This window comes from Ischnura elegans, chromosome 3 (genome assembly GCF_921293095.1).
Source record: "Ischnura elegans chromosome 3, ioIscEleg1.1, whole genome shotgun sequence".
Lineage (NCBI taxonomy): Eukaryota > Metazoa > Arthropoda > Insecta > Odonata > Coenagrionidae > Ischnura > Ischnura elegans.
Genome location: NC_060248.1, coordinates 17,138,950 through 17,160,784, shown reverse-complemented (window position 1 = coordinate 17,160,784; position 21,835 = coordinate 17,138,950). Strand labels below are relative to the sequence as shown.

General features: G+C 41.6%; 1 protein-coding gene and 2 non-coding genes across 3 annotated transcripts in view; 2 read left to right on the top strand and 1 right to left on the bottom strand.

Annotated features, from left to right (window-relative positions):
• Positions 1-21,835, bottom strand: part of LOC124155494 — a 316,456-nt gene that overhangs the window by 109,724 nt on the left and 184,897 nt on the right. The window lies entirely within an intron of this gene.
• Positions 8,013-8,085, top strand: Trnar-ccu. The gene has a single exon. It is a non-coding gene; the product is annotated as a tRNA-Arg (tRNA).
• On the top strand, positions 9,084-9,156 carry Trnar-ccu. Its single transcript has one exon. It is a non-coding gene; the product is annotated as a tRNA-Arg (tRNA).

Genomic DNA, 21,835 nt, shown 5'->3' with positions numbered 1-21,835 from the left:
TGTCAGGCTTGTCGATTATTCCCGGAGTGTCCAGATCGAGATTCAAGTTATCAGGGTTCTAATGTTGACCATATGACCCTTCTAAAATGCTTAAAGATCTTAAAACTCACTACTTATAAAATTTCCCGGGGCAATATCCCCGGTTAGGGCCCCCACAATATCTTTCGTAAGTCGGCATCCTTGGCCTTGTTTCATTGGTTTATCGCTCGCAACGAGTGAGTGAGAACGAGTGAGTGAGTTGATTGAATGATTCTATTTTTGTGCTGTGAATAGCTTTTGTTCTTAGAGGGCATAGATCGTAGAGCAGTAAATACCTTTCTGCATCTAAACCGGCGGAAATCACGAGAAGACGTCACACAAATGCTTCGCCGGGAAATAATTACTTCATATTTGACAGTTTGATTAAATTTGCTCAGATACACCTCTATTAGCCATCCCTTTACCACCAAGGGCGTACCTAGGATCAAAACTAGGGGGGGGGGGGGGCAAGCCATGGTTGTTCTAGTTGTAGGTAAGATTTAAGCATGGAAAACGTAAATGAAATCAAAGTTTTTAGGAAACTGTAGTAACACCTGTTTATTAGTTTTTACAATTATTTGCTTGATATTAATATTATTTTTATTATAAATATATTAATATCAATATATTATTATCATATAATTATATATTATTAATATTAAAAATATTATTTTCCTTAAAGACATTTGGGATTTTTGCTTCTAGGGGGGAGGGGGGACAGCTGCCCCTCGCTGGGTACGCCCATGCTTACCACTAAGAAAAGTAAAGTGTTTATTGTGGATTCCAGCGACCGCGGCATCTTCAGAGACATCGTCCTCCTCTTAACGAGTAGCCTCGAAAGCTTCCGAAGTTAGTAAAACTGGTATTGTAGCAACTTTTCACAATCACAAGCCTTATATTTCCTCTCCCGAACGCGTCTTCTTCGAGAACCCCTAGTGGGCCATCCGCACTACGCTCATTGAAACGCTGCTCTCAAGCCACCACCACCGGTCCAACCGGTTGCCATGGAGATGAAGTGATGAATGACACCATCCATAAGCGAAGTGACGCCCGAAATTTGGCCCATTTTAACGGCATCGATCCCTGATTAGCAGCCACGTCCGTTACCATTCCTCTCCATCGCCAAAATATTAGAAAAGAAGGTTCGAAATGGTGCCCATTCACCAGAAGAAATGGGAAAAGGAGGAGCAGTCAGATAGCGGATAAAGAAAAAACTCAACGGGGGGGGGGGGGGGGGGGGGAGGTGAGCTAATGATATCTTCAGCTACCTTTACTCTTGTTGTAAAGACAAATAATTAAGACACATGAAAAGTTTAAGAAAGTTTTATTTAAACTGATAATACGCAAATGCAAGACAGTGCCATCCTATGATATAAAAATAAGTTACAATTGTGGTTCTGCAATGTTCGGCAATGCGGGCGGCCCCGCAAGGGGGGGGGGCGCCCCCCATACATATCCGGCGCTGCGAGCAGTTTAAGTAGCACATCCTGAATTGATATGATAATTATAACTATTGTACCACAGCTGACAGTGCCTTGTCATTATGGTTCGTCAACAAGAATAAGAATGGATGATGGTCCATCCTTACCATCGGCAATAACCACCGAAAATCTGTCAGCAATTGGATACTGAATATCACTTCACAAAGGGAAATATGATTGAATTAATCGCTATGGCATACGTAGTCACCATTCCATCACAGATGGTGAGTACCGAAACGATTAAGGAAACATCAAACATTTTAAATTGAAAAATTGTACTTTGTCTTCCAGTAAATTAGACGCCTCTGACTTCCTTTTTACTGGTAGCACCGAGAGCGACACTATTATCTTCAGTAACCGTATGTATCTTCCATTTGATAGGGTTTTCGCGCATCAGCCGCGCTGGTATCGCGATTTTGATGTTTCTCGTAATATACTTTAGCATCCTGAGGTCAGGCTTAAGTTTACGAAGAAGAAGGAACAGAACACCATTCTAATATGAGGATGCTACAGCATCTAGTATGCGTCGAAATCATCAAATTGCTAGCGCGGTCCGGAAACCTCCGAAATTGATCGCAAAAATGTCTCATACACCTTCGACAGAAACGTATAGAAAAATTGATTGCTATTGACTTCATCACACATTATGCCTTAGGTCATCATCATCATAGGTCAACAATTCTAATATTGGTTCGACGCAGTTCTCCACTCCGATCTCCTATCCGCTATCCTTTCCATAATCCGCTATCCTCATCCGCATATAATTCCTCTATCCTCATCCTCAAACTTCAGTCACGTTATAATATCCATGGAACTCTCTTATGTGTAGTCTCTAATTTCCTGACTTCACGCAGCCAAAGATTTCTAATAGAAGGTATTTCGTCGAATAACTAACCTGTTTCTACGTAATACTTCATTCACTTGGATTATTACACCCTGACCACCGCCGATTGATATCATGTGGTGATCGAAGGATACTCTGCGTGGCGGGAAAGGAGGCGGGACGCTACTTTTCCCGCCCTAGGGTGCGTGGGTCCAAGTAGCATTTCTTAGAATTCGGACCACGCCCGAGGGTACTCTACCCTTTCCCGCTGCGACCCCTTTCCCTCCACCCGCACCCCCAGAAAATAGCTATATAGGGCAGAAATTGTGGCCCGCGGAGGACTGTTTTTTCGTGGCAGTACAGCAAGTGCGGAGTGCTTGGGCAGAGCGAGTTCGTCGTTCGGGGACTGCTGCGACTCTCCTCCGGGGACTCTTCGGGACCTTGACGCGGGAGCTGCGGTAGATCTCGAACGACGACTCGAGTGGGAATCGAACCGGGTACAACCAGGTCCACGTACATCGGCACCGCCTCTCCCTACTCGCCGCCACGTAAGTTCTCTGCCCAAGCATGCCACCTCCGTGCGCGCCAGCCTCAAATCCCCCCCGTGCAAGTGCAAGAACTGAATAAGAACGAACAATAAAAGCTGTGTTAATTACTCCCAATAAGTATTTGATTCGCTCTCCCTTCGGGACCTTATCCAGGCAGAAGACCTACCAGTAGGTAGCAGTGTCGTCCAGTCGCGACAATCAGACTCTCATCAAATTTCTCAACTGCATCATGAATGTGCAATGGTCCTTCAGATGCATTGATCTCCTGACATTCTTTTCACCCCGCATTCCAACTCGCAAAACGATACTGAAGCTCTACACCAGCCCAATTACCGTCGGGCAATATCCCTCTTTTACCGCTTACCTTCTCTTTTCAATTCAATCTCAAATACATATTTATTCTTCTCTTGACCTCTTTGCCTCCCGCACCAATTTTAATAACCAATTGAAAAGACTATCCTTTTGACACCCACCTTTTGTGTGTATTGTATATGTTGAAAATGGTTGTTATTTATGAGATTATTTTTATACGTGTTTTTTAATTACATTTACATAATTTATTTTGTTTATAACCCCAATGTAAAGGTCTTAGTGCTGCCTTTGGTGTTATATAAATAAATAATGGCGTACCTCTAGAGTATTTACCTGAGAGAACTCCATCGTGTCTGATATTTAAAAAGATTGACTATCTAGTTCTAGAAATAAAAGCACTATGATGGTACGGACATGTGGTTAGGATGGAGGAGGATAGGAAACCAAGAGAGGTGATGGAAGCAAGACCGGAGGGAAGGCGAGGAAGAGGACGGCGGAGGCTGGAGTGGGAAGGTTATGTGGAGAGACTGGCAGCCCGGCGCGGACTGAGTATGAATTATGTGAAGCGGCTCGCTCAGAATAGGAGGGTGTTAAGTAAGCGGCTGGTGGACCCCGACGCCTAATAGGAAAAGGGGATTTAGAGAAAGAAGAAGAAGATTATCCAGTTTTGAATATTTACGGAATATTAGTCGACAATCCTGTGATTATTATTACAGTATTCTACCGATTAAGGTAGGTTTCCATGGAGTACTAAAGAAGTGATCTGGGAGCCTCCCTTTCCTTCCAGCACTGCCTACTTCAATTCACTGTAAGGCCTACTCCCTTTCAATCTGTCTAAAAATCCTATTCTTTTCCTTCCCCTCCCTCCTATCCCTAACATTCTACCCTATAACACCATTTTCAACATTCCCTCCCTGCTAAGTACTACTCCCATCCATACCTTCTGTCTCCTCCGAATCTCATCTAAAAGCTGCCTCTCCTCGCCAACCATATGCAGCACTTCGTAGTTCATTTTCCTCTCCGTCCAGTTCGCCCTCTCCATTCTTCTCCATACCCACATCTCGAATGCCTCCAATCTTCTCTCGTCTTCTTTCCTCAGTGTCCACGTTTTCGCACCGTAGAGAGCTATACTCCAGATCAAACTCTTCACTAACCTTTTCTTTAAACTCATACATAACGATCCTCTCAGAAGCTCCTTCCTGTTCATGAACGCCTCCTTTGCTAATACAATTCTCCTCCTAATGTCCTGTGATGTATAGGGCAAAATCCTTTATTATAACCACGACGAAATAGAACGATAGCCCCTGAAATTCGTTATAAGCGAGTTTTACTAAATTAGGATGCTCCATGACCCTTTCTGGCGACCAATGATTCCATCCTTCCCCGCGAAGACGGAGTAGTTTCGGGAAGGCGGCGGTCGTTTGGCCCAGAAGATCCCCGGGTCGCATTATCCACGACACACGGCCTCCGTTCGCCACGAGACCTCCTCCCTCCCCGAACCCTACCTGAGGGGCCGCGACGGTAGCGCACGCAGAACCCTGGAGGGAGGTGAAGCATCACAAAAGGAGTTGCGAGGGGGTAAGGTAGCGAGTCCCCTTTGGGCTGAAGCACTCCAACTACTCCACAGGTTTCTCACCCCCCTCATATCCCACGGAATGGCCCCGTCGCTCGTCGTCTACGTCGCCGTGCGTCCGGGATGACGTCGAAGGCGCGTCTTCCGAGTGGCCGTAAAAATACGCCTTACACCAGAGGCAACTACCCCATACGCTACTGCAGCGAGCGTATGGGACCCGGTGCAGGCCTATATTGCTTGAACAATTGAGAATGGATATCTTTAAGAGCGACGAAGATAATATAATATTAAAGCCACACTATATTTCCAGATCCGATAGAAGCAATAAATTAAGAGAAATGTTTTGCCGAATGGATAGATATGGGAATTCGTTTTTTCTCCGAACCATAAAGGACTTTAATAAACGTTAGTCCCAACTTCGTTAGAGCACCTCATTTTTTATTTGTACATGGCTGGTGTCCTAACACCCCTGCCACACGCCTTTTAGGTGGCTTGCGGGGTATTATGTAGATGTACTCCTGAAGACAAGGCAGCACTCCCACTTAGGCCCGGAAATATGGCGAGGCAGAGGGGGCACGTGCCCCGGGCGGCAGATTTCAGGTGGCGGCAAAATTGATAAGTTAATTTAAAAAGTAATTTAATTTTTCTATTTAAATCCTTTGACAATAATTATTAACGTATAAATTATCAAGCAATAATATTAATAAAAATTCCTAATAGTAAACATACGGTGTGTAATATCAACTACTGCATCTCAAAAAAATAGCCCGCGGATGTAACATATTTTCGTGGTGGGGGAGAAAGACAATTACGGGACTACGGTGCACAGTCCAATCCCACGGACGATGTATGGCACGGCAAAAGGCTCCCTATAGCTTCAGCCATAAATCATGCCGTATGGGATCAGAAAATCTTCCAGCAGTTTCTTCCCGCAACAGTTACTTTCGCCTGATCACCTATTGGTCATTCATTACTTACACCATTGTGCTATTTTTAAACGCAATGAACTGAAACCAATTGATCGACTTAGTTCAAACTCGACTAAAGCTAATCGGGGTTATTAATTCGGTAATTCATTTGATTAATTCACATTAAATGGAAAACTAGCGCGTATGCCATAAAGTTGACTGTAATAATTTTGTGTAGTATGCCAAAAGTATACTTCATCTAATTCACACTAGCGGTAAAAGTAAACACAAAGGTAAAAAATCAAAAATTCTAAAGAAGGCCCTGCCTTAGCTTGGATATCAGATGTAGATCATATATTGAGACATGCAAAAGGTTAAGGAAGGAATTTTTGTTATCCTTCAAATACTCACAACATTAAAAGACCCTGAGATGAATAAAATTTTGGAGGGTAAAGAGAAAGCAGTCTGCGAACCCTTTTAAGGTGAATTATTAATTTTTTTAGATTTTAATCAACAGAAAAGGAAAGAACTACCAATACCCGGTCAAAAAACTCCCAGAAAAGTTCCGTGAAATTGGTTGCAATACGCCACTGGAATTTCATTCCCCCACTCCAATCTTGATATTTTCCCTAGAAACTGTGGACCAATAAGCGATGAATACCCTGAGAGGATTCAGCATGATCTCTCCGTAAGGGTACGGAGATGTCAGGGACATTTTGTGGAGTCAATGCTCATCGGATATTTCTGAGCTGTAGTAACAGATGCTCCGGATGCGAAGCACCAGAGGCAATAGCGCGAATAGGATTAGGATCAAATCTACAGCTGCTGTCTCAAATATTCTATTGTTCAGTGATACATAATATATAGTAGTATACATATTTACCACGCAGAACATTTTTTCTACTTTAACACAACTTTTAGTAAAAAGGTGGACTTTTGCGTATCATTCTCTATTGTGCTGTTGTGCATCATGAAATCAAAAGCTAATAAAAAAATTGCGTTTAAATATTCGTTTTTCTTGGCCGATAAAAGCTTGCGATGTTATTTTTTGTAAGGATTTTGAACCGCGTGTGCAATCCAGGACATACAGCAGGTACCAACGCCCACTTGAACGCCGGGGAAGCCTCACGAACGCGGACAGAAAAAAATCGATGTCCTTCAGCAGCATAAAATTCTTACCGGACAGAAAACATAATACTCCTTAGTATCTAAAGATGGAAGATTCCGTAGGATTCCATTGAACTCGGTACGAGCCCAACCGATGTATCCAAGACACTTTCACCAAAAAATTTTTACACTTTACCTTTATTATATCTTTAATATTTTCATTTCCCATGAGAGAACAGCACATGACCTTTACATCAGGGGATACCAACAATGAACTCTTACAAACACCCATATCCTGGATGGGGGCAAACTACCCAGACGGGACTCGAAAACACAACCTTCGGTTTAGCAGGTGGAAACTTTAAGTACCCCACCGTCACCGAGACCGAATATGTGGTTCTGCGAGCATTTAAAATTATTTCTATCGTGAGACGTTCTTGATTGATTTAATCTGAAGAATACAGTCAGGAGGTTGGGGATAAAAGAAGCCGGAGCGGGATTCAACACCTGAGTCTTCACATGTGAGCGAGACGGAAGTCAATACTATGTACTACTGGTGATGAGCGATACATCGCTAACTGTGATTGAAGAGAAGTAGCCGATCACTGCCGGTGACAAATTCACCGAATACTCGAAATCACTGCGGCTGTGAATACGGTGAAGATAGCTTCGGCTGCTACCAACAGGATGCCTTATTAATCTTTTATGATAAATAAGGTATTCTTTACGAAATATACCGCTAACGGTTTGAGTCATGATGGTTAGAATATAAAATATTTTTTTTAAATGCTGAAGGGATTTTAATGATTGCTACTTATCAATCCCCTTACCGTATCAAACTTACTTGACTATCGTAATATAAACTCAGAATCAGAACTATTCCCTCATAAAAATATTTTGCCTAATTTTCCAATTTTCAATTAGTTTATTCGTTCCTTTTGCGGAGAGCTCATTCATTGGAATTGGACAAAGTAGCAGGAACAGCAGCGCCACAAATCACGGCTGAATTTTGAAAGCGATTCTCCTCGGTGATCGCAATCAGTTAAGAATCACCGTTAGTGATGAGTAGCAGTCACAGGTAACGAAGTGGTTGGAAAATCACAATTCCGCTCATTACTTACTACAACGGCGTCTATGTCCCTCGCTGAAGCTTAACGCCTTCAAATGCACGGAATGGGGGAGAAGAGACGGGTGAAAGTGGTAACGGCGAGAAAAACAAGGAGAAGCGCAGTCATACATCAAGCCCCTGTGGCCTAATGGATAAGGCATCGGTCTCCTAAACCGGGGATTGGGGGTTCGAGTCCCCCCAGGGGTAAATTTTTTAACTTTCCATCACTCACCGTGGAATATTTCGGCCATTATGACAACATTGAAGCTGAAATCTGTTCGGCAATAATGTGTTTTCTAAATGCGTGAACGCAAGAATTCACTGTATAAGCACCCAACTTGTTTGAATTATTGAATAGGAAATATAAATCTTTTCTAATGTGGTTCATGCATTCGCACATGATCCAATCACATGCAGCAATATCGCACATATATTTATACATTAGCCTGAATCATTCAAATATTTTTTTCCGTCTCTTCCAAGCGATAGACCCAGCGATCGCGTCAATGATGGCCGAAAAATGACCGTTTCACGCAATCATTTTCCGCGATGGTTCCAGGGATAGAGACTTTCTACATCACTCGTCCCTTTTTCCGTCGCTGAAACCGTCGCGACGCGTCGGGGGTACCGTCTTTCAGCCAATCAGAACGCAAGGCCGCTGACAGCGATTGTAACGTCAAGCTTGGCATTGACTGAGTGAGTGATAGTTGTTGATACGGAAAATGACGGAGATAAGCGATGGAAAAAGGGTATGTGGGAATTACCGTGAGATTGAAAATGGTTGAGGAATCATTCTTTCGGTCCCGAAAACCTCTATTACTCTGAGGGATGGAAAAAATAATCGTGTGCCACGTAGTGCGACCTGAGAGTAAGAACTTGAAAGCCAGAATGGTGAGCATGTCTCCTGAGCTTAGAAATAGAATACCGAGTCGAACTGCAATGCACTGACCAAGGAGGAAAAAATAACTCCTCCTCTATTCTTAATGACACTGACTTAAAACCGGAAATCTCTGTCGTTTCCATATACTCTGCGTTGATAACAGGATAAAACGTAATCTGTTCCCAGCGGAGACTTGAGGATTACATAAATAAAAAAAAACGAGCTCACGGATTACACTCTATGAACGAATGTTAAGGTTACCTTGCAAAGCCACGGATTTTTCCGAGAAGGTAGCGCTGCCCAACGTAGCGCTTTCTTCCAACAAGCCCCTGTGGCCTAATGGATAAGGCATCGGTCTCCTAAACCGGGGATTGGGGGTTCGAGTCCCCCCAGGGGTAATTATTTTAACTTCATCCACCGTGGGCGTATTTGTCTTAAATACTTTTTCCTTGGAATTTCGCAAAATTTTACCAATCACTACGGTATCCATACTTCGAATATACGAGGAACATAACAATTACCCGAAAGAGACAGGTTGAAAAAAGGTTCCATATTACATCAAACTTCTTCGAGGGCAATATTATTGATATTTATTATTCGATTCCAAAAAATATCATTATTTCAAGAAAATCACTTATTCATTCAATAAAAATTCGTAATAAAAAATTTATTTGAATATAAAATAAAAGATTTTAAAAACTCACATATTCGGCTCTGAATGCTGCAATTTAAATTAAATTAAATTTTTCAATACCTTCATTAGCAATTTTTACTGAATTTGTCCAGCGATATCGCATCATGATTTAAAAAATATTACAACGGCTCACTCACTGCTTTAATTACACAGCATCCTACTTGGTTTCCGTATTTACGACGAAACTGTGGAGCTACCACAACAATGCAGACGTTGAATAAGGTAAGTAAGATTTTCGCAAAATTCGCATCTTGCAAAATTTTCGCACAATTAAGTTCTTTGAAAAAAAAAATCAAAGAAATCTACGTACGGATCTCGAAATATATCCCCTATCTAAAAGACCCAAGTAAGCAGTATACGGCAGGTAGCAACGAAATACGACGTGGATAGCGAGAGCAAATCTATTTGAAATTACTCCAACAAGAAATCAAATTGAAAGAAAAATTGGTTAGTGGCGATCATCAAAGAAGACCAAGGTTAAGCCGCCACATGCGCCGAAGTTATGAATAAATGATACGGGAGTTAAAAGCAAAGAGCACCATCAAAGTGAGGAAACAGATCGATGAGTAATAATTACGATGTTGTATTCAAGTTTCACAGCTTAGCACGCTAAGCAATGACTGCTCTCCCCTCAAATCAAATCACTCGCGATGACAAGTCTGACATGTTAATCCCACCGTGAAGGTGCCACGCCAATTAGGAAGTAATCATTTGAATACGAGGACATGCTGAATGACGGCTCGGGCTTGGGGGAATATTTTCTATCTTCCGAATGCATGTTCCGTCATTCACCGTTATATACGGTCATTTTAATCGGCCACACGGTCGGCCATTTAAATCTCGGGCATTTTTTCATCGATTTCTGGCACATTTTTGCCGATAGTCAATTCACTTTATTTCTGCGGGTGAGCTTTCGTGAGAGCCCGGACACTCTCGGATGGTTTCGCTGTTAGGGGAGGGGAAGTACCGAGAGAGGGACAACGATTCTGTGGTTCAAAAATAATGCGATTTCGATCTAAATATCATCGGTAATTTTTTCATTCTGGCATTAGCTATCCAGGGTTAAAATTTCAAGATAATTTTTCCCCGCCTGTATACCTATCGGTTAAAAATATCCAGTGTAGGTCGTCAGTTTCGGATGTTAACAAATTTTTCTTCAGCAATTTTTCGGACTTTATCGAATTCCATCTTCAGGGCTACAAAGAAGTAATCATATGATGGAGAAATGCCCTCTGAAAATTTATTGATTTTGTGAAATAAGCTATGAGATGAAGGTTTTGTACCCTATGATTCTTTGTACGTATCCCTGAATATGAATTCATCAAATTCCGGTAGTACATTGGTAAAGAATGATATTTTTAAATACCCAAACTGGCGACCAACACTCGTTATTTTAATGAACATAACACATACACCGGCTCAAAATGTTTCCATGCCGATCAAATCGCATGATGGCCCAATGAAGACAATCGCCGAGGGTCAAGACGATGGCAAGAATAGAAAAGGAAGACCGTGAATAAAATATATCGAACGGTTAAAGAAGGATGTGACAGAGAATAAATACTTAGGTGTGGCAAGATCAGCTGATAAGAGAATTGAGTGGAGAAGCCAATCTTAGTAATGTTGATCAGTGATGATGACTGATCCAATTTCTCTATGGTATTTACCTTTTCATTTCGCTGAGTGAAAATCCATGCAGATTTCTGAGGTCATTACACTTAACGATTGCAAGCAATATATCGATGCTTGACAGATTTTATTGTAACAGCTCTGTAGATGCAGTCCTCTTACCGCCAGTAAATCCTTATGCCGGCCAGCTTCTTATGTGAAAACTCGTGAAAAATTCAAAACGTTCTTGCCTGCGATAATAGTAATACCCAATGTAACATCCTTTATAGAGTATTATTAATTAATTTGATTAAATTTCTTGCACTTTTAAAAATTATTTTTGTCTCAATAAGTTAATCTCATCATAACAATAAGTATAAAAATAACAAGGTAATTTTGGGTGAATATGTGGTCTTCAAAGTTTCCCTTTGAACTAGTAAGCAAGGTAAAAATAATAGAACTGAAGCACAAGTAAATTTTTAATGCATTTCGAGTTTAATATTTCTCATAAATGGATTTCACAAAATGAATATTCACCAAATTCCACAAACTAATAGCTAAATACGGTGATTTGAAAACGTATCTTACCACGATGATACACAACAGTGATCAAACATTTGCACCATGGAACCAGTATTTAAATGTTATTTTAACGTAGCATCAATAGTAATGCAAATTTGAATAAAAAAATTGGAGCCTATGTAGTATTTAATTCCCTTGATAAAACTGGGCATTTAGTGCATAAACTTATTAATCATATAATCTTATATTCATTGCAAAAATAATAATTCAAAACATAAAAATAATAATAATGCTTTTTTAGTATAAAGATAAATTCGCCTTCCACAGTAGCAGCGGCGAATAGCCCTCGCCTGCTAGTTAGCCTCCAGTTACACCGAAGCACGCCAACCCCATCCAGAACATGGCATGAACCTCTGAATCTTTTGCTTGAAAACAGAACCCAGTTCGTTGAAAAATTCGAATTTAGGACACAGAGAAGTTCAGACTCCAAATATGAAAAACATTCCCTGAACTCCATGCAGGCTCTTCCAATTTCACGCTGAGTGGTCTCGCAAACGACGCTACCAAGGCCAAACTAACAATTTCGGATTTGAGTTTTGACTTTTATGGCTACAGAGGAACTCGGTGGCCATTTTTAAATTTTCCCTTACCAACAATGTAAGCATAACCAAGTGTATGGTAGTGATGGCTTCATCCATTTTAAGTAACCACAGGCAAATCTACCCTTGTCTAAAAGTATTCAGAGATAAGTTTTTTTTCACAACTGGTTATTAGTTTTACAGACAAACAAACACCTGCGAAAGTTAACATATAAAATGTAGGCTTGAAATGCCATCCAACTAATGAAAGTAGTCGCCAATGAGACAAATATCCCATTGGAGACTTGGGTGTTTATTTATCTATCATACGATGGAACCATGCAGATAGGTCCTCCATGACACTCGCCTACTTAAATTTATCTGCCTACCCGGAGAAGTTTTTTTCGGTGGCATGAAAATCATGTTTAAATAAAAGATATAACAGCAGAGGGAAATTAAAGACTTAAGTTAACTATAACTTATTTCACAGTCATCGTTTGAGCTTTGTATGATTCCCTACTCTGCGAGGAGCATGGCATGAGGATTAATCACAATAAGACCAAGGCTACTTATGTGGTTTTGTGAATCATCGCGCGGTAGGAATTTGAGACTCGAGGCATCAATAGGCGGGGAAAACTTGAGGAGTCAAAGCAATTCAACTATTTTGGGAGCACATTAGAGGAAAACGGATGCAGCAGTTAGGACATCAGGAAGAGAATTGCGTTAGCGAAGGAGGCGTTCACGAGCAGAGAGGAGCTTCTGAGAGCATAGTTATGTTGTGTATTATTCGAATAGGCTTGTGAATTAGGGTAGCACTTTACGGTGTGGAAACGTGGACACTAAGGAAGGAGGCCGACAGAAGACTGGAGGCTTTTGAGATGTTAGTATGGAGAAGAATGGAGAAGGTGAAGGAGGTGGACGGGGAGGAGGAGGAACGACGAAGCGCTGGACATGGTGGGTGAGAAGAGGCAGCTTTTAGGTGAGATACGGGGGAGACAGAAGGTATGGATGGTGCGAGTTCTGAGGGGAAGGGGATGTTGAAAACAGTGCTAGAGGGTAGAATGTCAGGTAAACAAAGGAGAGGAAGGAAGAGATTAGGATTTTTAGATAAAATGAAAGGAAGTAGACTTAGTTTTTAATTTCACAGGGAAGTCCATGAAGGGAGGGGTAAATTCCTCAGTACTTCTTAACTGCTCCATAGAAATCTACATGCATTGGCAGAATAAAATCATCACAATTATTATTCATAAATAAACCCGTTAACAGTTACTTGTCTTACTGTTACCGGGAAATATAATGGGGTTCTAATTTGATGTTCTGCGTGTTGCAATAAAAGATATCTATTTGTCAATTGCTCTAACATTATAAGCCAAGCGCGAAGCCTCCGAATCCCTGGCTGCTCCCATCCTAATGCGTTCAACATCTGAGGAATGCTTTCCGTATTCTCGTATTAGTCTTTGGCGAAACGCGCAGTTTTCTTTTGTTTTATATTGAGTCCACGGATTAAGTCTTTTTGCGCCGGATTATGGGGGAGAGCAAAAGTGAGCACTAATCATAGAGAGCCGGCTGTCATTTGACCTTATCTTAACCTCTGAGTGAGAATGACCACCACTGGCTACGGGCCACGGGTGTAGTCACTCTTCTCGTGGCCATGCAGTAGCGTGCGAGCATCGGAAAAACGCCTTCCGTCCACGAAGAAAACGTCGATGAATCCAATCTCCTCGCCACTCGCCTCTTGATGAGTTCAATTCCGTCCAACCCGTCGCTAAGCTTCCATCGGCAGATGGCCACATCAGCGGCGGCCCTACAGCAAATCAGAGGTGGCATTATGAGTCCAAGCCCTGAATAACACGGTAATTCATTCCGTCCCTCAGAGTGATAGCTCCGACGATAGGTCCTATTTAATTTCTATTTATAGTTTACATTTTCTTTTTTCTCTTGTCTTGACCTCTTTTAATTATTGATCAAAAGTTCCTGGAGAATAGGTCAAATAGGTTTTTCATTCATTGCTCTGCGGAAGGTTTTAAAATAAACCGAAACGTTGGCAAAACACTATTTGCATTATTTGACCTATACTCCAGGAACTTTTGATCATTTATAATTTACGTGAGAATGTTTCTAAATACGGTGGACCATGTGTCAGCCCAGAGGAAATAAAAAAAGAACACTCATTGGCTTCTGCGCATGGGTACAAGATTGAAAAGGCAAAGAAACTACATCGCGGATCTAATGTTTGACTTGCCGACTACGACGATAGCGTTTGTTTTCATGGTGATTATTTCAGTTCTGAATTATATCAGTTATTATATAGCTCAAGAATAGAATCTTTCGAAGCGACACTGAGAACATCCTACTCGAACCCCGCAATATTTCCAGATCCGACATAAACGATGAATTGAGAGAGAAATTTTGCCGAACGGATTGGCATGGGAATTCGTTTTTCCCCTGAACAATAAATGACTATAATACATACTATGCGGTATTGCGTTTCATTTTCAGTCGTGAGCGGCTGTTGTACTAAGACCCCCTGCCACACGCCTATTGAGGCGGTTTGCGGGTTTCAGTTCCCGCCTCATCCTTTGGTTAGTGCGCCGCCACCATCCGTACCCCTGTTCCTTTGATCTGACGGCGGCACAGTCACTGACGTTGTTACTTCGGGAACGGCTTTGCTCTCTCCAGCGTCGTTGGGGATGGCGACCTCGCTGGCACGGATGAGCACGTACGTGATTGAGCACCAGGGGCCGCGTGCGAGGAGGTCCTTCGGATGGCGGCAGAGCGCAGCCGCCGACGACGGCCGGCCGAACGAAACTTCGATCGAAGGCGAGCGTCCATGACCCCGATTTCACGCTCTGCGTTTCCCAACAACAAGCGGGTCGCCGTCCGCGCTGCGAAAGGTCCTCACGGGTCGCAACAGCGGAGACACGATGGACAAGAAACACCGTTCTGCACAGTACCAAGCACTTGGTTTCCCATCCTCGTACCGCAGAGGCCGATGAAATGAATATTACGTACTAACGAATATTATCTAGAAGCCTACAGGAGAATTTTCCGGTAGGCAGCTTCCTGATGAGTTGGCATCTACCGAAAATTTAAATGAGCTTTCTAAAGCCGCCACTCGCGTCGCTAACTAGCAGGGCGATCGAAATTTCATGGAAAAATAATGTAAAAAGGGGGCGTTTAAATTTTTCTTTGCGGCTTTTACAGCTCTGGATTGCTGTGCGATCAATGATTTTCTGGTTAACCTCGTCAAAGTTGTTTCCAGGATTACGTTTCGTAGCCTATGCTGGCCACATCCTCAGATTAGGTCAAAGTGATCTTATGTAACTTAGACCTGATCGTAACATGTGGTTAGTATAGGCTACGAATCGTCATCCTGGTAACAACTTCGGCACAGCTGACCCAAAGAGAACAATGAAAATAGGGCGGTTCTTCTGTATTTCCGAATACGGGATCGAATGCGGATGACGTAACAAATTTAGCCAAATACGGGCATTGATAGGAATTTCAGTTCAGTTCAAGTGAGCGTTTATGATGTACGAGTAACCGCTCACTTAAACGTCTCACTTCCGTGAAACCGGCTTGTTTTTTTATCATGTTACAGCTTGTGTTTTATCATGCTGCTGTCTCGACCAATGAGTGACTCATTGAACGATTCATTTGAAGATCCAACACCTCTCCGAATGCGGTCATTTTCATTCGGAAATGCAGAATAGGACTGTTAACCGGAATTTATATTCGTGATCTTGCGATTCATAAAAGTCATAAAGTTATAGCACATGGCCCAAAGTAGAATACTTATGTGAAGTGCCCGCGAGGGCCAATCCTCGCCGTGGATGAATAAAGATTGAAAAATACTCGGTGCAAATTGCGACTCATTCACCGTTTCCAGTCAGTAGCAGTGGGCGTTTTTGCACACATTGGATGCCATGGAAGTAAACAAGATTGAACTTGCTTTCAGTCAATAGATGTAACTAATCATTCAGATATGAACTTTTCAATGTTATGAATGCTATGTAGAATGAAACTTCTTTTTTCCCCCTTGAAGGTAAACAATTTTGGTGTAAAAGAGTTGAAAACATGCTTAAGTTTGACATACCAAAAAACAAAAAGTATAAAAATACTGCCTTTTCGTATTTTTTTAATTGATAGCAGAACATTTATACGCCCCAGTGAGAAATTTTACAGAAAATAAAAGCGGACTTTTTTTTAGTAATAAATTGCTAAATAATGACTAATTTTTATTGTTTAAACAAGTCCTATTTGTTTATTATTGCTTCAAATGACTTGCAAGTTATGCCAGAATGTGCATAAATGAATTCTCTTCTAAATGAAATAATAACCAGTGCTTTACGAGCCATGGTTCCTTTGCAATCAATATTTATGTGATTTTTCATTTTTTACTCTGAGGCCTGACTCTGCAATGTTAAAAGGATGGTAACTTTATAACGGTTCGGTTCTGAGCTGAGATACAGTGATGATTATTCATCATGAGGATACTGCTTTCATATATGTAATTTTCAGAGAAATTGGTGATGGTCACCTGATTGACCCTCTGCCTGATTTTAGATGAAATCCCCCAACATTTTAATGCAACTCCTCGCGTAGCAAAATACTATACTGCAAAAGTTGAGTATTAATGGATTTTTCTACCCACATCTCCGCGCTGAGGACATTTTTCGATTCAAATGCGTCCGAAGTGGTAACATGAATCAAGTTTCTAAGGGGCGGACTGAGGCCTCCGCTGCGTAGTCCCCTTGGAAAGAATGCTTGACCCGATATCCCCGCCGGGCCTTTCACTGGAGCATAGGACGAAGGACATAAGCGTATTTTAGGAAGTGACGTCCAATCAAGGAGGATGTAAATATCTGGAGGGGGCGCCACTGGTTCCGAGCGTGGAGCGAAGGGTGGCCAGAATAGGGGTGCTTGGGTAGGACAAGCCACGCCCACTTTGACCAAAACATTGACAATCCCATAAGGGTCAATGCTTACTGTTTCGTGAAATTTTTGGTCATGACTCGTTAATAAATTAAAATAAACAATGGAACGTAAAATTTAAATCTTTTTTCTCACTGTATTGGTAGGCTTCGCGAAGTAATGACTCAAACATCTTTTCCCCGGGAAAAATTATTACCAATCACCCCGGTTACGTTCTACAACCAGCTCAACTTAAAACTAAATTTCACGAAAGTAAACTTGCCATTTACCTGCACTTTTACTGGTATTTAATTTTATTATAACCAACGGAAATCTAACAGTTACAGTAATGAAGTATATTTTCAAGGATATGCCTAACAGTAAAGTGGCTAACAGTTTGTATATTAATAGAAGTATCGCGAATGATAGGAAAAATCCTATGTCAATCACCGGCGAAATACTAATGATTGTGGAAACATTGTTCACTTAATGTAGTTCATTTTCAGGGCAAAACATAGCCACCTCAAAATGTCAGTCGGAGACCTAAGTCCAGAAATTGTCAAACCAAGAATGCGGTACTTTGACCACGCTAAAAACTCGGAAACAGCGCCTCCAGATATTCGCAACGTCCAGATTTGAAACCGGGTCCAATTTCTTTTGGATGTAGTGGACGTGGGGACGTGGTGGATAGAGCGTTGGCCTATTGTTCGAAGGGTCAAGGGTTCAAATCCGGGTGAAGCCATCGAACAACCCCTAACAAAAATAGAGCGCGTAACTGAGAATTATCGCTCAACTCAAAACAAAATTAGGGGTATTTGATGGCTTCACCCAAAATTTGCGATATGAGGCGTCCCATAGAGAGAGAGAGAGAGAGTAACTGCGTAACAGAGATAACCTGAATATGTGATTTTCACATGAATTTAAGGTTAGTTTTGGGTGAGCTCTACCCTCGCCCCCTCATATCCAACCTTCGAGTTATAGCACTTGGCGAGTACATGAGTGATGCCAAGGACGGCCGCTCTCTCACTACTTATGCATTTTGGCAAATTATATGTTATAATTTCTCCTTTCCCAAAACATTCCTACGTCACCCAGTCATTCACCAATCCTATTCCTGTTTTCCTGTGCGCCGTGTTTTCTATTACGTGTGCGATTTGGTTTGTTAATAAACTGGCCAAATTCATTTGAAGCTTTCCTTCTTACGGTCATAATCCTTTTCCTCGTTTCTACACGTAGCTCTTTCGCATTTCGCAAAACATATTCGCATCACCCAGTTATTCTCTGAAAGTTCCACGCTCTTAGAATTGGGCGAAGCTGCAGCGCGTTGAGTGGATGGCTGCACAAGCGTCACCTGGGGCCAGCGCAGCCTCGTCGCAAGATGGGCCCCTCCATCTTGGGCCGAGGGGGCGGGAGATAGCACCTGGCACCAACTGCCTCTCCATCCGTCCGTCGCGGTCTCGTTCAACCCAAAGAACCTTCCTATTCCTTCCAAGCGCGCATCCCACGAACGCCAAGGAGCAGGAGCTCCTTCCTCGTACTGCTCGATTGAAGTCTTCTCAATATTTCCTCCCGTGTAATTCGTTGTACATCACCAATGTTTCAACGGATGACTCCTCCATCGCCATCCGAGCGAATGATTCAGTTTTACAGAACAAGAATACCTTGAGATGTAATTATTATTATAGTATTCTACCGATTAAGGTGGGTTTCCATGGAGTACTAAAGGAGTAGTCAAGGAGCCTCCCTTTCCTTCCAGCACTGCCTTCTTCAATTTAAAAAAAAAAAAAAAAAAAACTGAAAAACTCTGTTAGACTGACTGCAGTTGACTATCGAGGAAAACTCCGGGGTAAAGGCACTTTATAGCCCTTTTAGTGGCAATCTCTTTTCACTGTTACACTGAGTGTGTTCAACCCACAGGTTGGTGAAGGTAGACCTCACACTTACCTTAACCTTAAGCGTGTGAATTTCCCGCATTCAGAGAAGGGGGCCCAGTTCGTTTCCCATAGGACTTCGAGGATTTTGTTTGGGGGAGTCCGTCGGATTCACCCGGGATTAGAACACGTGACTCGTCAGCAATTAATCGCTCTACCCACTAGGCTGCCGCACTCCCAACATTTCCCTGATAAAATCGGAAATATTCGAATGCGTGTCTGCCGAATTAGTAACTTCTAATTTTCTAAGAAGAGCCGCAAAATATTTATCTTGAACATCCCACACTTATCATGGAAATACTGAAAAACGTGACCTACTTCGAACAAAATTGCCAGAATTATACCTTGAATGTGAATGATTTACTCAAGGTTTTCTTCATTCGTGGTTCTTCACCGAAGTCAACGAAGCTTATACTGAAGTTACTCGAATATTTGCAGAAATTTTGAAGCTCAAACGAATGTTTAATGAGAGAATATGCATCCATTATATATGTGTGGAATCTGGAACTCTCCTTACTGTTTTTTTTGTTAAAATATGTTTCTACATCACTCATTGTTCGGGTGATGTAACATAATAGAGCAAGTGAAACCAACACCTTCGGGAAGGAAAGAGAAATAATAATTTTCTCTAACTACCTAGGTGATTAACAGTAACAGCTATTGCAGCTTGCCTCGGAGCGGAAGAAATGAGGAATGTACAGAGCCATTGCGATAGCCTGTGGGTCGGTGCAAGAAATGAAACAGCCACCACGGTAATAAGGGCAAAAACTCGCAGTATTCAATTGAATTGCCAGCTTCATTCTCCAACTATTAAATGAGAGAAAATTCTACCTAACTCAATACAAAAAGAAAATTTCAACGTTAAAAAATATTCAAGGGATGATAAGAAGCTACATGTAAGAATTGATGGACAAAGAATGTATTCAATCTATGGGTTGCACTCATTTCTATAGATTTTTCTTTTAACTACATAATTGCCACAGTGACAATTGCTGTAGTGATCGCCAAAGTGATGTTCAGGAATCAAATGACGTAGTTATTTTCCGAAATTACAGACAAAGTGTAAAAAAAAGTGTCGCGGCTTTCTTCGCCATAAACCCGGGTTAGAAGGAAAAACGTGTGTAAATATTCGGCCATAATAAACTACATATATTTGCCGCCATCTGTGGTGGCAGGGTAGAAATCCTTGTCCAAACCGAAGGTTGCGGGGTTCGAGTTCGGCCTGGGTAGCTTCCCCCTAACCAGGGCAAGGATATTTGTGGTAGCACATTTTTATTTGTTTTAGCCTCCCCGATGTTAACACGTACGAGTGTTTTCGGGTTGATTAAATTAATGAAATAAACATAAAATATCATAATATAATCACCAGCACCAATCCCGTTTATCTTAATCACCATTCAACAATGCACTGCGACCTATTCCGTAGGAGACCGCCAGCGCCTGTCTTAATATAACTAGAAAATTAAAACATAATTTGATTCCCGAGGATCACTATGGCGACGCCTCCGTGTGAAAAGGACTTGCGACCCTTATCAATGTAAATAAGTCACTGTTGTGATCAATCAGACTCGATGGAGTCGATATATAACGAACGGTTTTTTATTTCTTCTGCGCAAAGCAAACTGTGCTTTCTTTGGGGTGGGTTACCCGAGAATGGATGATTCCTTTTACAATCTTTGGAGAAGAAATAAAAGTCAAATATCATAAGTTTTTTTTACATAATTTACTACTACAGAAAAAATTACCACTTTTGGCTTAAAAGTTAATGAACGTTTTTTATAACTTCCCAATTCTGAAAATAAAATTATGTGCTTCGATTTAATTCAACCGTTTGGGATTGGGTGGTGCTTCGGATGGAGTGTTGGCTTTCGTCCCCGTGGGTACAGGTGGGTTCATAGCCCTGCGGGTGTGAAGACTTATCGAGGATTGCCTTATCCCTGATGAAGTGCTTCATGGAGGACACTTTTAAGTACAAAACAGACCAAAAACACAAATTACTTGTTATTGGGCCACTGTAAATCCGCGTTATTACTGTATGTGGATATTTTCTAAAAAATAAAATGAAATGTTTGACCGCCTATTATTCCGGCGACTCATTTGCCAATCATGCATGTTACTTTTGAGCAGAAATTATACCGAGAAATAGATGACACCTATAAACGCAGAGTTAAAAATGGTATTCAGATAATATTTACTGTTCCAGAAAGGGTGTGCCGGAAAGGGCATTTTTCTAGGGTCCCGGAAGAGGACCTCAAAATAAATTAAGTGGAATATTGCAATATATTATTTCAGTAATAATAATAACTTCTACAACACCGTGTCATACACCATACAGGCTCAACTTATCCTGGGGTGCTTGGGGTATTGCATACCCGCCAGGGTAAGCGGGAGGTGCGGAGGCCTTCCGCCGGAAAATAAAAAAATAAATGGTTCAAAATGGTGATTTTTACGGCCTTCTGAGGGATATTTTATTAATCCTAACAATATTCCATTAGTAATATTAATCCAATTAAATAAAATAGATTTAACTTAAAAATTTCTGTGAGCTCTGAGGGGGGTTTTATCCCCCAAACCCCCCCCCCCCCTCGCTGCGCCACTGTGCTCAACAATCCTAAGATTGGTTTGACGCAACTCTCCACTCAATCATTCTATCGGCTAATCTTTCCGCACCTATGTATTTCTTCTCTTTCACACATTCTTTACCTGTTTCATATATTTTGTTCGAGGTCTTCCTTTTCCGTTCTTGCCATCCACTTGTCCCTCGACGATTGTCTTCATCAGGCCATCATGTCTCAAGATGTGTCCTATAAGGATGTTCTGTCTTTTTATA